Source organism: Serinus canaria, chromosome 1A (genome assembly GCF_022539315.1).
Source record: "Serinus canaria isolate serCan28SL12 chromosome 1A, serCan2020, whole genome shotgun sequence".
Lineage (NCBI taxonomy): Eukaryota > Metazoa > Chordata > Aves > Passeriformes > Fringillidae > Serinus > Serinus canaria.
This window is the reverse complement of record NC_066314.1, coordinates 37,578,362-37,591,945: the sequence shown is the minus strand read 5'-3', so window position 1 is coordinate 37,591,945 and position 13,584 is coordinate 37,578,362.

Genomic DNA, 13,584 nt, shown 5'->3' with positions numbered 1-13,584 from the left:
GTAATTGCAAAGGTTTTTATTTATAATTTGATTTTTGTTAAATGAAAGTTTGAGTGATCACCAACATGACCTTCTTGATAAAGAATTTTCATTAAACAGATCATAAAGTTTCACTAGGTGAAACTTGACCAACCCTCCTTACCATTCACATTAAAATATCAGGGATCATCTGAGAGGAGACTGTGTCATGACATATCTTATTCTCACAGGGAGAATATTCAAGGATCTCCAAGCATAGCCCAGAATTGCGCTGACTCATACGACTTCAAGATGGAGTTAAGCTCTAGCTCTGTCTGAGGATTTATTAAGCAATAGACCATAACCATCCTTTCGTTCTTCAAGGCTGCACTGAAAACCTGAGAGAATGAAACTGCAGTCTTACAGGTACACATGGCATTGGTAACCTATCTGCAAGCCACGTTATATTTCAAACAGCAGCCATCCTGTTCCAAGGATTTTCACCCTGAAGGGGTAGCACTGTTGGAGACAACAGCAGCCGCACTGAGCCTGGTAACTGCTGTCTGAAGTAGGGTCATTCCATCACTTTCCTTCAGTTACAGCACTGGCTGCAGACTTTTTGGTACCTACTCTGGGGCTGCTCAGGCATTGCCTCTTTGTATGGAAATGACTATGACATTCTGTATGATCTTCTTCATTCAGAGAAGCTGAGGCTTTAGAGGAAAGCTGCTTCTCTTTTAGCCTTGAATAATACAGACCCTGCTTCAGTCTGATCCAAAGGTGAGCAATTTTGCATTTATAAAAAGCCCCAAAAGTTTCCAGTGGAGCTACAGACCTCAGCAGCTACAGTGCTGATTCTTTGTAATTCCAATCAAATACACACACTTGCTTAAACAACACTTAGCCCCAGATGTTATAGTCACCATGAGTAAATGTCACCAGCAGGCCAAATGAGCAGAACCACTGCTCTATTGAAATTTTAACCATTACTCTTTGAGCTAAAATCCGCTCTCTGAGCCTAACTATCAGTGTGCATAAATTAGCCTTCAGTCAAGTTTAACATGTAGTAAGAGCTGATAACTGACACCAGGTATAATACCACACACTTCTTCAGTGGAACCTTGCAACCAAACCTCCTAGGACTTCAAAGGCAGCAAAGACATCATTCTGTTTTTGCTTGATCTCTGTCTCCCTTTGACAGAAGGCAAAAGTAGGGATGGTGATTAGATGTTTCTAATTAGTATTTCTTCCTACAATCTGTTTTGGCCAAGTGTGAGCAGAACAAAATATTTAAACAAGCAGCATTAATAGCATCGTTATTAACGATGCTTTAACAAACCCATTTTACTGAAGAACAAGATGGAAATGACCTAATGAAAAGCAAAAAAAAAGGAATTAGAGGACATAAGAGAATAAGGCTGTTTGAAAATCCCATGTATACTTCCAAATGTTAAAGTGTACTCTCTCAGCCTGGTACTGCTGCAAACATAAAGGAATAAAAGGAAAAACAGGTTATGGACAGGGAAGGAAGTTTTAACTTTAATAATTTCTGCATCCTACAGTATTCTTAAAAATGCATCATAAATTTTAAAACATTAGTGAAATAATTTTTTTTAAAAAAATCACTAAGTACTAGGTGTAAGTTCATGGAATAGAATCCATGCAGTACTTGGACACCAAGTCTTCTGCTGCCTCTGCATGTTTCCCTCTCAAGGCAAAGATGAATTGGCCTCCTGTGAAGGCACTCACCAACAGGTCACTTGGTATGACGAGGAGGTGTCTATCCCAACCCACAAGTCACCTTCATTTCATCACTGGGTAAAAAACTGTGTTCTTGCACAAGCACGACCCAGCTTCAGTGTGATTTACAGCGCCTGTTCCCTCCCATGCCTGAAGGGGAAAATCTTCAATAATGTCAATACTTTTTGTTTACCCAAATATGAAATAAAGAAGGATCCTAGTCATAAATCGATCACTGCCACCAGTTCTCACCAGTTTTCTGAGATTCACTGTCCAAAGAGTGCAAGATAAACATTCGGTGCTTTCTATTAAGAATCACGCTCAACGCAGGCATTCAGTCAAACATTCTATGAGATAAAAGGCACTATGATAGCACAAAACACCACAAGCTATACAGACTAAGCAAAGCCACAATCTCTTTTCAATCCTCTCCCATGCCTTGGCCTATGTGACATCACACAGGAGCTTTTTTAGTTTTGCAAAGACCAATTACTTTCTTTCTACCCCTCCAGGTTTTTACATTTCCTTCATGATGGGGAAGAAACATTCAGCATCAAAATGCTTATGAGTGGGGACTGAACACACAGAAAAAAAAAAAAAAAAAACCCAAAAATTAACACCATGCCACACATGCTCGAGGCACATTCCTATTCTCCCCTCCTTCAAACTCTAAACATCAAGCAGTACCTACATCTTTAATAGAATAGGAAAACGAGCCATGTAAAAAAATAAGCAAGGCTGTGGAATACCTGAAATGGCTCTTCCTCAAAAGATGCTCCTATTCCTATTTTCCTGTTACATGATTTAGGAACATGATTTAGATTTTATTTAACATAGTTCTTTCACTGCCAGACATCCACTAGTTCTGTCACAGCTTTTGACAGGCAACCTTATCAAAGTTTATTTCTGAGAACACAAGGTGTTTGCCTAAATCAAAATAGCACTTAAGTTTAATAAATTACTGGGAGACTTTTTTTTTAAGTCAGAGGATCTTTGGATCTGTGAGGTTTTAAAAGTTTTAAGAAGACCTAAAAAATAATAATCATAATCATAAATAAATCACTGCAGAAAACTGTAATAGTTTTTATTCAGTAATTCAAGATTTTTTAGAAGTTTATTGAATAGTGAAGCACCTCACTTTAAATTTTGGTATAAATGATAGTGAAGGGAGATGTTCAACAGTTAAACTTTGGCTTCAGATGAATAGCTGCTGAAGATGGGAGCCCCATTCCCAGTTTCAGCAGGCAAGAGTTACTCAGTACTAGCAAAGCTCTCTGTAGTGCTAGTAAAGATGAAACAAGCACATATTCTAAGATTAGCCATCTGTTAAACATGGATAATAACACCTGCTTGCTCTGATCAGTATTTGTAAGGTTTATGTCACTGTATTTTTTAAATCCTTTCAACACTCAGATAAGTCTAAGCAGAAAAAATTTTAAATAAGAAGTCTGTTTGCAGCCCTGCAAGGAATTCAGCAGATGATTTTCAAAATCCCAGTTAAACAAGAATTAAATAAGCAGCAACAGATCTTGAGTGTCTCACTCAAACACAAAACCACATTTACCAGTGGGTCTGACCCTGACATGAGTTGGCATCTCATGACACGGATGGAGAGAAGAGGTCACACATTGAAGCTGGGGTGTGAAGACTACAGTGTGTATCAGGTTCTCAGATGTCATATAAAATCCCAAATAAAACTGTAAGTGCAACACATTACTATAAAGAATGCTCAATTATTTTGAGATATCCATGATGAGATCTATAAATTACAGTTTTCCCCAAGTGAAGCAAAACCAGGTATGTTGATCCAGTTCAGTAGTTTCAAAACAATGACTTCTAGTGTCATCACTAGAAACAAAATTTCTGTACTTCCCCTGTCAAAGGGAAAAAAAAAAAAAAAAAAAGCAATCTTCCAGAGTAATTTAGAGTTATTCATTCCCCTGTAACCTTACTCAGGTCCCTCTTCTGTGCCCTCTGCTTCTCAGTTACCTTGCTCCTTTTCTGTAATGGCAAGTCCCAAAAAGATGGGCTCAATAACTAACACAATTTGGAAATGCAACTTTCCAACATCCTGACTAATAAAGGTCTAAACACAGAGGACCAAGTGCAGAGGAGGTCCTGATCCCACTGGTAAGGGGCACATGCAACATAAATGCAAAGATGAGAAAGTGTTAATTGCTGAACTTTCAGGCTCTGATGCAAAAGTCCTCTACAAACCCAACTTCCATTGATTTTAGGCCTGTTCACTAACAATTATTCATGAGCTGTATTTCAAGTCCAGCTAAAACATACACATGGTAGAGCTTCTGCTAAGAAGGTCACTAAATGTTGTCAATGTGCCTAGCTAAACAAACATTTAATATTTGCAGAACAAGGTAAAAATAAATGAATGTCCTATACAAGGCTTTTTTTCTGAGAACAAAGACTGGACACTGTAAATTTGTTGATACAAAGCTATTTATCCAGGCCATTTCGTCTGTTGTACATTGGACCAAAGCCAAGAGTCACAGTTTTCACCTAACTACTGAAGCAAATGAGTGACCAGCAGACAGAGGTGATTTCGGCCTTTATGCTCTGTGAGCACACTCATTATTAGTCACCTGAAATCAGGAACTTTACAAAGTGACATTTGAGAGTGCACAGGTAATATTTTCCTCTTTTCCTCCCTGTTACTGATTATGCAGTTTGGTTTACAAGGAACTCTATGAAGGCATAACATCTGGAGCTTCCTTACAAATTAGCATTTTGCACCATCAAGTGCTCAGCTGCCTTGTGTCCTACACAAACGCCTGGATCAGAAATACTCAGAAGGGAATATTACATAATCTGCACTTCTACACATGAATGTTCTGATGCAATAATTTATTATGTACTGTACTGGGAAGAATGACTAAAGATGCACCCCCCCACCCCCCCCCCCAAAAAATAAGCCCAAAACAACAGAAAAACATCACCACCAAACAAACAGTCAAGATTCTTTACAGATGCAGTAACACAGGGGAATATATCTGAGAATGCCAAACTAGGAGAGCATGATATCTCAAATGTAATGCAAAATACTTCCTTTGAGACAAGTACCAAATCAACTCATTGACAGACAGGATATAGCAAGGAAAGAATAAGCACACTCTGTTCTAGTAGAAACAGTTAAATGCAGACTGGCAAGAAGAAGAAACAATCTTCTCCCTTCCCACCGCAACCATCTAACATAAAAAAATCAATCCTGACTGCTATTAGTCCCTCAAATCATCTACAAAGTTACTACTTATTATACAGCCCCCTAGAAGCAGCTAAATGAAGGCTTCCAGACTCTTTCCCCTCTCTATACTCTTGTCCAGGTGGTCACACTTCTTCTTTTGCACTGGCACTCAAGCTTAAATGAGTAGGTTAGGAGCAACTCCATCAGCCAGCCAAAATAATTACTATTGTTCTTCTCCTAGATCCACTTTCTGTTGGCTCAGTTCCTTGAACTGACTTACCCTCTGCTCATACAAGAGCAAGAAATGGCATAAGTGGGGGCAGAACCACTATGTCATGGGAAAATGGGAGGAGGGACAGTTTGACAGCAGCATAAGCTGAGATATTGTAGGTTGGCACTCCCTCTGCTGTGATGGAGGACATGTCCTTCTAGACACATTCATAGAAAAAAGACACAATTTACTACACAGCTCATTACCTTTTGGGAGACAAATCCTGCCATTGGACAAATACATACCAATCCTGGTATAGCTGGGGGAAGTAAATTCAAAATGTCCATTTCATGTATTTGGTGTGACATCTATTAACAATCAAACCATATGACACCTACCTGCTAGAATTCTCTACAGCTGACTAAATTCACACCAGAAAAAGACCACTCATTAGTAGCCCCTGGATTTCCAGTGGACAGGAAAATTAATTCCTATAGATTTGTCCTATTGGGTAAAGTACTTTCAATGACACAAATTCAGAATTAAGCTATAAAAACCTATTTTAACATAAAAGACTGATTTTTCAGGCACAGCTAGTTATTCTGAATAGTCACCCATGAAACTAGAGCACATTCTTCTTCTGTATTGCAAGTTCTTTTTGATTTGTTTAGAAAACAGGAATTATCTAGTACTAATATTTTAAACCTCTGTACAATAAATAAGAATTATCTATATAACAGCAATCCATGTTGCTCAGTTTTCAGCAGACTGACAGAATAAATTTCCTTCTCACTGCTGTTCTCACCTTCACTGCTCTCTTGTCTGCCCTCACCTTTCTTGAGGAAAGAGTTAACCCAGCCTCTAATTGTGAGCTATCTTAAGCTAAAGATAAAGCAGGATTTAAAGACCATTTTCAACTAGCTTCACTATGCACTAAGAGGTCACTTGCTTGTTCAACTAACTCTGACTTGAAGTTCAATGGCTATTTTAAAGACACTGATCCTCAGACTACTTTTATTTATAGGACAAAGAAAGTAAGAACAGATTTTGAAACAAATCCCAGAAAATGCCTTATACATTTCTAATTTACTATGTTCTTCAATTAATGGTAGTAGTTCTGGTTACCTAAAAATACATCAAGACATTTTAATTTTACAAAAATTAGACTTTTCTAATCAACATATAGAGGTGGGTCACTCATATGATAAGAGAACCAAATACACAAATAATAAGGTTTCCAAATAAGGGAACCAAAAATAAACAGCTACATTTAATCTGAACATCATTTCTTTTTAGACCAGTATTTCTTTTATTATCGTTAGAGAAAGAGAAGAGCCAACTATACCATTTCCCAATATTTCAAGAAATGGATATCAGCTTCAAATTTTAAGATGTGCATGTTGCCTCTTTAATTTAGCAAATTAAATTAACATTTTCTCAGTATAAAAAATATGCACAATAAAATCTGAAGTTAAGAGTTACATTACTGTTTAGGAAGCTCTGCCTACTTTATTTTTATTATTCTGGAAGTACTATTGAAGCTTCCTTCTGGGGGAATTTATTATTTATATAATTAACTTTATTCTTATTTTGGTTGCACTTTAGGTAGTTTAATATTAATAACTTAATTTTCTCAATTTATATAAATTACCTATTTATTTTTTATTGTCAGAGTTGTAAAAGATAAAAAAGAAACAATGTGAAGTCTGCATCGATGCAGGAACCTGAGATCCTGGCTTATGTAGTTTCATGTTCTAGAAAACAGTCAGATTCCAGTGTCTCACTTCAATTACATACATTTTTGGGAGTTAATAATAGATAAATATACATAGGTATCAAATTCTTATATAATACTATTATGGCTAGCCAGAGACTCCACATTCAAAACAGTATGTAAATGTGTCTAGTCAATACTTCTGACCTATTTTGTTGAGTGTATTTTTTACATATATAATTGGGTCATGTTTCACTAATATCATGCTTTCCTCTTCAACTCATTTTTATTCATTTATTTTATCACATTTGAACAGCTTCTGCTAATCCTATTCTCTGTCAAATTTGGATTAGAGCTGTGCAGAACTTTACCATCATTTTAGCTGACAGATAGGATTTCTGGCAACCCTGAAGATGTGGGTGGAAAAGGCTGCAGAGTGAAATGTTTTTCTTCACGCACATCTATTAGTTACAGTCCCAGGCTGCATTAAGAGACCTGCAAACAAAGCTAGAGATTCAAAAAGTGTTCTAAGAAAATGCTTCAGTCCTCATTATGATTAATATTTGTAATCCAACTATTAAATAATTCACAAAGAGCCCTCGCTTTGAGACTGCTAGGTGGGTCAGCACACATGGAAGCAATGACTGTTTACATAAGAAAGATGAGACTACTGAAGGGATGTGCTAGGATTTGTAAATAATTTTCCTGGCAACTGTAACAGCTATTTTGCAGGTATCTCCCTTCTACGAGTCCTTTAAGAAAACCCCTTCCTAGGTTTCTGTCTGTACATCTTTTCATGCTATTTTGAAAATAACAATGATTAAGCAGTAGGAAAACTGTTTCCTCAAATCAATGACACAATGAGGTCAAGAAAAGTTGTACTTCCATGGGAATACATCCAGTTGAATGTTTCCTGCATGCTCTACAGTTGTGCATGTAATTTGTCTATATCTATCACAACCCTCCTGGCCCCTAATCCCTCTTCCCCCCCCGCTAAAACTTAGATTAAAATAATGCTATGGTTGCTAAGATAAGCACTCTGAAGTTAAGAGAAGCCAGAAGTAAGGCTGTTGGTACAAAGTTAACTTGACCCCCTAGTGCAAAACAATCTTTAAAGCTCCACTATTTTTCTCCACAGTATCCTGCATCATTTAGTGCACAGAATGCTCTGGGGATTAATTTAAGTTATGTAGTGAAGAAGACTGCCAGTAGAATTCCAGCTTCATTTACTGCAGTAATAGGAAAGTCTGTAGTAAATGAAGCAGAGGAGGGCCTCAATCCCTTCCTTTCCATCACCTGCTCCCAGATCACTCTTCCTTCCTATTTCCCTGACTCACATTCGCTCTCTCCAAGCTGTAACACCTTTGACCAGGCATTTCACCTCTTCCCTACAACTTCTCACCTCCATTAATGGCATCTGCCTCTGGGTTGGTACCATCCCCTGAAGAACATGGAGAGGCTCCCTCTACACAGTGTCTGGGCAGCTGCAGGGAGGAGAAATGGGATGTGCAGCTTCCATACCCAGGGCTCACTGCTCTGCTAATGGGACATCAGATCCTGAAACAATCAATATACAAAATATAAGACAGAGTGGCTATAACCTATTTTGCTGGCTGTTACCTATTTTAATAGCTCTCACCCTCTGGGCATGGTTTGCTTTGCCATTGAGTTCATGGAGCAAAGTAAGCAAATTCAGTCTTGCTGGATACATTTTATAGAAATACTTCCAAATTATTACTAATATCATACTAATTAATGAGCCATATTAAAATAACTTTTCTACTAAAATAACTACTTCAACTTTCATTCATTGACAATTCACAGCAAAGACTTCCAAAGCCAAAATGCTGTAAGTATCTAGAGCCCAATCTCAGTTTTATATACAAACCTACCAGAACAAATGGATAGCACTTTCACTTAAAAAAAGCAATTACTATATAAGTCAGTATAACATTTCCAGGAGTTGCTATTCAATTAGAACCTATCACATCAAGAAAAACAAATCAGGTAGCACTCTTTTTTATGTGCACAGATGCCACACTTTCTGCAGAGCTTGCCAGAGAGTAGGTGGCAGTGACAAAACCATGAAGTCATTACTGAGCATTAGAATCACAAACAGATTTATATGCAGCTGTGGGAGCACACACCAACCCAGTGACACCTATTAATTGAACTCTCTGCAGCTGAAACCCTCCTGTGACATATTTCAGTCATATAGCCCCGAGTTGTATGCCACTGGAGTAACAGGCAGAAAGAGCAGCTGGCTAGTCTGAAAAATCAATTTGGTTTTATTCCTTGCACTTATATTTGGGGTTAGAAAAAGCATCAATTATAACTTTATTCCTGCACTTATAAATGATACTATTCTACATATGTTTCACATTCAAACAACAGCACAGTAATTGTAATATTTAGTTGGGGACTTTTTCCCCTGAAAGACTTAAAACTCCATGAATCAAGACTATGTACATGACTTTTCACCATGTAATTGAGTTTCTAATTCTCAAATAAAACAAACAAACAAATAAACACATAAACATTAAAAGTAATCTGAAAAATAAAATTTTCTGCCAGCTTCATATTTGAGGTCTAATTTACGTTTCTTGAATACTATGATAAGTATCCCTAAAGTAGCTAAGGAATTATTGAAAAATCAGTTGGACTTTCTCCATGTGGTACTACACACCAACTTCTAGAAACAAGGAGGAATACATCAATAATGACCAATAAATGAATAAATATAATTAAAAAAACAATGTAATGACTGTAGGTATATTTCTACATTTGTTATACATGAATGCATATTTTAAAATTGTTTAAACTATCCATCTAAGTCCCAGAGATGCTGTTTGGATAAGTCAGTTGAAATTGCTCTTTCCAAAGACAAAACCAGAAGACGTCAAATTCCAAATCACCTTACAAATATGTCAGACCACAAAACCCAAAGTTGATACTATATCAGGATTTTTTAAATCTGTACAGGTAATAATGATGAAAAAAAAAAAACCTGTTTCAGTACTAACTTCTTCACTTTGCCTACATTTCAGCATAATAATTCTTACAGCATTGCAGCTTTTACACCCCTGCTGAGTGGTACCTCAGGTAAAGATGTGCTCCTGGTTGCCACATCATGTGCAGACTCCCTCACTCACCATGACACACCACTGCATCCTGTTCTCCAGACCTGCACGTTCCCATAGCTGTGAGAAGCACCAGTGCTGGTTCAGGTGCCACTCCAGAATATCTACACTCTGAACTCCTGTTCCTCAGGCTCAGGGGTCCTTTATCTGCTCATGTATAATACTCTTTTTACCCAGCTCAAGAAACAACAACATCCTGCTAATCAATGCCATAAACTAACAGCACACTTACTTAACAACTTCTTCCCTCCCTCTTGCAGTGTTTCAGGTTTGTCTCCAACAACCATTTCCAGTTCTCCTTTCTACTATAGCATCTGAATAACATTGTTTTGTTACCATGAAGCAACACACAGAATCCAAGGTGGGAAGCTACATTTGCCTTGCTAGATGTTGATATAGAAGGTTCATTATTTTAAATGCATTACTTCAAATCTTCTCAACTAGATCTTAGAGAGACTGACTTGTATGTCCCACTTCAGAAGTTCACAAAACCAGATGAAAATTCTATTATTTTGATTAAAAACATACCACTGACATTAATTTCTATACTCCTAAAATATCTGCGCTAATTCTATTCCTGAAACATTTACACTAACTCTATTCCCTATATTGACCTGTTTTTGTGAAGTTTTCTTGGAAAGAAACTGCTCAGAACAAATTCTTAACAGCAAGAAACTGAGGTGGGAAGTTCAAATCATGTATTTGTTAAACGGAACATTTCAGACACTCAGTGATACAGCAGTGCTATATTCTGCTTTTAGAAATTTGTGAACCTGCATTATCATGAGTCTTGTGAACACTTTTTTTACTTCTTTCATGTCATGCAAGGTCGTGGACACATTAGACATATTTCTTTTTAATGCATGATCTAGAGAGATTCATTAAATCTGTCGCATTTGAGAAACTCATAAAAACTAGACAGCAAAGCCAGATATCAAACATCTCAAATTATGAGCAACACAACAAGAAAAAACATGCCACCAAAACTGCTGACTGCTAAATTATGATACTCCACAGTTTTACCACTTTTTTTTTAATACTATTTGATAGACTTGCATTGGCTAAAGCATCCAAGCTTTATTAAAATAAATATAGACCAATAATGCCTTTTTTTTTCTGAAGAGAAAACAGGAAACAACTTTAATCCAACCATTTCTCATTCACACTGCAATTCCAAAAGTTCATCTTAAATCCCACTTCAATTTACTTTGGCATTCTTCAATAATTCCGACAGCTCTCTCCTTTGATCTAAATGCTGAAACTGCCAAGTCTTAGAGATGCTTCTAGTGAGGTTTATCCTTTACAGGAAAAAACAGGTAAAACAGGGGTTTTTTTTGTTTGTTTTGCTTGCTCAGTCTTCTAGACTAATATCTTTTGATTTCTTCATTAAAACTGCTTCAATATGCACTTTTGGAACACACACATTAAGATTCATTTTCCTATCTCCTGAGGGTATACCAGGGGGAGGTTTTGAGCATCTGCAGTGGTCAATTGTAGGCAATATATTTACTCCATAAACATGGTCAGATGAGGAAGCAAAAGCCTTTTTTCCATGTTCATTATTAACCAAAGAAATAGTGACCATTTATGTATTTTATTCAGTATCCTAAAAACAGAAAAAAATAAAGGACCAATCCTAATAACAAGACTGAAAAGCCAATTAACTTCATTCTCAACCCCTTCTGAGAGAGGATGGATTTGAAGGAACCAATCACTGTATGAGGAATATTTACCAATATATTTTCCCTTCTTAAGGGAAAGAAAGCAGACAGAGGTATCTTTATGGGAATGATACATGCACACTTATTTTCAGAAGAGGGCATGGGACTGCTGAAACCCAAGTCCTTGAGAGTGCTTGCAGGCTGCTTAAACACAGGAGCTAGATGGTAGCACCACAGAAAAAATATCTTTACAGCATCTTGCAGCATTGAAGAGCTACCATTCCAGCTTTTGGAAAATCTGAGATGCACAACTTGTACATGGCATTAAGGTTCCTGTGCAAAATAAAGTATTATAAATTATCTTGCCTAATGGCAAAATAATTATGATTTTCCAGCACCACAGTGTTGAAGATTCTTTGAGGATACTAGATAAGTAAACTGAGCACAAGGTTAGACAAACAAAAACTCTTCAGCCATTAACTGTCTGAGTATTTTGCTATTTGATTGCTGAAAACCAATGGCTACCTTCAGTAGCCATTGCTATGTACTTATGGACCAGAATTCTATCAGGGGGAGGTAAAAAGAAAAAAAACTCAAAAAATGTTGGCTGTTTGATTGGAGTTTTGTTTTCTTCAACTATTATGAGTTATTAATTTAAATTTTTCACTATTAATGGAAGCTGTTACTTAAATCTTTGGAGCTGTTTTATGAAATGTGCTTGCTGCAACTAGGAACAAAAGCCTAAGAACCTATCTTTGTTTCAAGAACAGGTAGAGAATGAGAGTTTGTTACATAGTTATTGCCCAGAATTTTCCAGTATTCTTGCCTTTGAAATCTAACCCTCCACCCCCAAAGCTCCACCCACAGAGTTGTCAAAAAAAAAAGACTTCAGCACATGCCAATGTGAAAATCTTGGAAATCTGTGTTTGGAAAAAAAACCCAAACAAACCAGGTGATGGGATAACTCTTCATAGGCTTATTTGTTTTATTGCTGCTAGACACTGGCATTACAATCATCAGTTTGTAAGCTTTTGGCTACTTCCTTACATGTCATTTTATTGTATTTTATTAAAAGAACATCTTGTCTGCACAAAATAATTAATTTAGCTCCTCTGAAGCATTTTTATTCTTCATTCCAGTCTTTTTTTTATTCTAATTTAACTGATGGACAGCTAACATAGGCAGCTTGAAGAAAACAGCTGCACATGTTCATGCTATCCCTAAGGATATAAAACACCCAGTACTTGTACATGTTATTTGCATGCACATATTTTGATACTCACCCTCAAGACTGCACATCCACAGGAAGTTTATAATCAAAGGCTTCACTCTGAAGGACTGGAGAGGCTGTTTGCATGCATAATGCTCAGTGTAGCTACCCAAGACAATACCTCAAGGTCACTGCCGAAGTATCCTAGCTAAATGACATTTAGCATCCCCAAACTTTATCCCACAAATACAGTATGACAGAATGTGAGGCAATGTCCAAGTTCCTAATAATATCAAAGACATGCCCAAGGCCAGGGAAAACACAACCATGCCAGGCTGGAAACATCCTAATTGGCAGAGGCGTGCATACTGCACGCAGACCTACACAGTCGCATGCGCACATCCAGCTCAGCTGAAGAAGCAACATCATTACTTATATATCTGGGACTCACAGTACCATAAATGCAGTTAGATTAAGAAATAAAGCAGCAGCAAGAGACTTCTGCTGAGATTTTGTACAGTTTTCAGAAATCTGTTTGGATGTGCCAGCAGGTATGCTGCTTCCAAGACCTTAAGAAAAAATGCCTAATGACTGGTCTCACTGGATCCCATTAAGTGATCATATAAACAGCAGGGCACTGAAAGGTACTCAACAGAAATCTCTTCGTAACGTTTTATGCCACCATGCACTTAGTGTTTCATTTGTTCCTGAGGAAACATGGAAATTCATTCAGGTTTGCAGAATCAAAGTA